Below are 3,210 nucleotides of genomic sequence, written 5' to 3' on the forward strand. Positions count from 1 at the left end.
AAATGCCTTTAGGGACCAGACATTTCATATAAATGTGTGAACTGACTGGAGTGATAAAAGGGAGTTTGCTCAGCCTGGAGGCACTCACATTCTGTTAAAAACAAACACGCAAACTGCCGTGTCCACAAGGGGTTTACTGATCCCGAGCCTGTGTTTGAGTTCTTGGTTACAGACAGTTGTTTCAGGAAGTCTGACCATAAAGGCCACAAAGGAAAAAGAAGTAATAGGTTCAAGGAGTGACCATGGAGTGACAGGAGAGATTTTTAAGATGGGAAAGACTAGAATGTACAGAATGAGAGCATGGAAAACATCACAGCAGTATACAGAAGTGTTGCGATTCTGCTTTTGGATCTATAATATTAATATTGATGAAGATGTTATTTGTAGTTCTTATTGTATTATAGAATTTTATCCAGCACTCCAAAGTGCTTTTATATAATATTAATAATTATGACTACCATATCTTTACCATTTTGAATTTATAAGATGTTTTTCACATGCACAATCGCATATCCCTAAAATGACACTGGAATGTAAATTATTACCATTTCCATTTTATAGATAAGGAAAGTGAACTCAGAGATGTAAAATAATCTGCTAGTGAGTAGAAAGCCAGACTAGAACTCCAGATTCTGTGCAATTTCCACTATCCCATAACGTGTTCCGTGTTCTCTGTCAGCAGAATGGAGGTCCCATCATTGAAATCTTACATTTCACTAGGTGGAATTTTTTTTGTTACACCTTGCTTAACAGTGGCAAAGTGGAAGTCAAATAACTTTTTATATAAAGAATTAACCAGACTTGTGCTCACTTCGGCAGCACATATGCTAAAATTGGAATGATACAGAAAAGATTTGCTCAAGGATGACACACAAATTCATGAAGCATTCCATATTTTTAGGTCCTACTGTATAGCACAGGGAACTCTACCTGATACTCTGTAATGACCTATATGGGAAAAGAATCTAAAAAATAGTTGAGGGCTTCCCTGGTGGCGCAGTGGTTGAGAATCCGCCTGCCGATGCAGGGGACATGGGTTCGTGCCCCGGTCCGGGAAGATCCCACATGCCGCAGAGCGGCTGGGCCCGTGAGCCATGGCTGCTGAGCCTGTGCGTCCGGAGACTGTGCTCCGCAATGGGAGAGGCCACAACAGTGAGAGGCCCGCGTACCACAAAAAAATAAAATAAAATAAAATAAAATAATAAAAAATAGTTGATACAGTAAGTCCCCTACACATGAACCTTCAAGTTGCAAACTTTCAAAGATGCAAACGTGTTCACACATACAGTCACGTAAGTTAGTTCACGTGTCTGGTGTACATTGTCATGTGCATGCATCCTCTACAAGTGGTTGTGCTTTTGTGTACTTTATTGTACAGTATTGTATAGAGTATAGTAGTACAGTACCTTTATTTCAAGCCCAACATGTCCGGAAGCAAGTGTAAAAGCAACGGTGATATAGCTGGTTCTGCTAGGAAGCGCCAAGTGATAATGATGGAAACAAAAGTGAAAATAATTGAGAGAGTGGAGTGACAAGAGGAAGAGGAAGTAACTGAAGGACCGAAGAGATCCACGATGCCGGAAATGGCAAGGGGATTTTCTTTATTTGAAGAGGCACTGTTAGTTTGAGGCACAGGACCCAAACATAGAACAGTACACGAAGGTTGCAGCAGCCCTTCAGAATGCAAACCAGTGCTACCATGTCATCTATGACGAGAAAAAAAAGCTACTACCCAGACATCACTAGATCATTTTTTTCAAGAGGGTAGATAGAATTGAATCCAGCAAGGAACCAGAACCTGTGCCATCCACATCAGGCGTGAGTGAAATTGCAGGTTGCTCTCCGTCTGCTGTTGCCGACGATCCTTCAACTCCACCATCTCCCACCTCCTCCCCCTCCTCCAGTTCAGTAACTCTTCTTGCCTGTTCACTCGATGCCAACCCCTGGATGCCAGCTGTTGTACTGTACTACTGTACTTTTCAAGGTATTGTACTATAAGATTAAAAATGTTGTGCTTCCCTGGTGGCGCAGTGGTTGAGAGTCCGCCTGCCAACACAGGGGACACGGGTTCGTGCCCCGGTCCGGGAAGATTCCACATGCCACGGTGCGGCTGGGCCCGTGAGCCATGGCCGCTGAGCCTGTACGTCCGGAGCCTGTGCTCCGCAACGGGAGAGGCCAGGGCAGTGAGAGGCCCACGTGCCAAAAAAAAGTTTTCTTTTTTTTTAATGTATTGTTTGTGTGAAAAGTATTATAAACCTATTACAGTACAGTACTATATAGCCAATTGTGTTAGTTAGGTACCTAGGGTAACTTTGGTGGACTTATACAACCGTACTCTTAGATTGGAACTTGTTCTTATGTAGGGGACTTACCGTATATTCATATGTATAACTGATTCACTTTGCTGTACATCTGAAACTAACACAATACTGTAAATCAACTATACTCCAATAAAAATTAAACAAAAAAACTACTACAAATTGTTATTAAAAAAAAAAAAAGAATTAACCAGACTCACTATATTGCTCTCTGATAAAATTCAGTCAGACTGTGACATCTTTGCTCAGAGAAGAATAGCTTAATTCCTCCTGGAAGACATTAACGTGTCCTACAGGTCCAGCTCTGGTTATAGAACCTTTGCTGAATGAAGGTACAAGTTATGTTAAGTCTACTTGAAATTAGAATTCTTTCAGTCTTGAGATCTTGGTTTTATCACCATGTCCTAGTGTGTTTGCAGGTGAGCATGGCTCTTCTTGATATGCTTCCTCAGTCACACCCCCCAAAAAACAGAACTATTCAATGAACACTTATAAAGTTTCTATCTTGATCTTGAGTATGATGTTATTTATTAAGCAGTGTACAACAAAATGCCTCCTTTTTGTAAATATGCAAAAGAAATAGTAGGTATGTTAGGGGCTGTGTTCTCAAAGTTATTACAGTGTTTGGAGAGAGATGAGACATTTATGAACAAAACAATATATAACAAATGTTGAAAAAATATATTAAAATATATTTGAATATTTAAATATAGAACAATATAGAACAAATATATAATAAATAATCAGAAGACAAAATGTGTTATACTGAAAATAAGTGCTGTGGGTACCAGGGGGAGGGGAAACAATTCAGCTAGCAGTGTTGGGACTTCAAGGATTGACAGGTTTCCCTCAGTGGGAAGAAAGGAGAAAGCCAGACTAGATGGATCAGAGA

At 40.3% G+C, this 3,210-nt stretch overlaps 1 pseudogene; it reads left to right on the forward strand.

Annotated features, from left to right (window-relative positions):
- Positions 1 to 803: 803 nt before the first annotated feature.
- Positions 804 to 899, forward strand: LOC131753893 (U6 spliceosomal RNA; annotated as a pseudogene).
- The last annotated feature ends 2,311 nt before the right edge of the window (positions 900 to 3,210 follow it).

The sequence above is a fragment of the Kogia breviceps genome, chromosome 3 (genome assembly GCF_026419965.1).
Source record: "Kogia breviceps isolate mKogBre1 chromosome 3, mKogBre1 haplotype 1, whole genome shotgun sequence".
NCBI lineage: Eukaryota > Metazoa > Chordata > Mammalia > Artiodactyla > Physeteridae > Kogia > Kogia breviceps.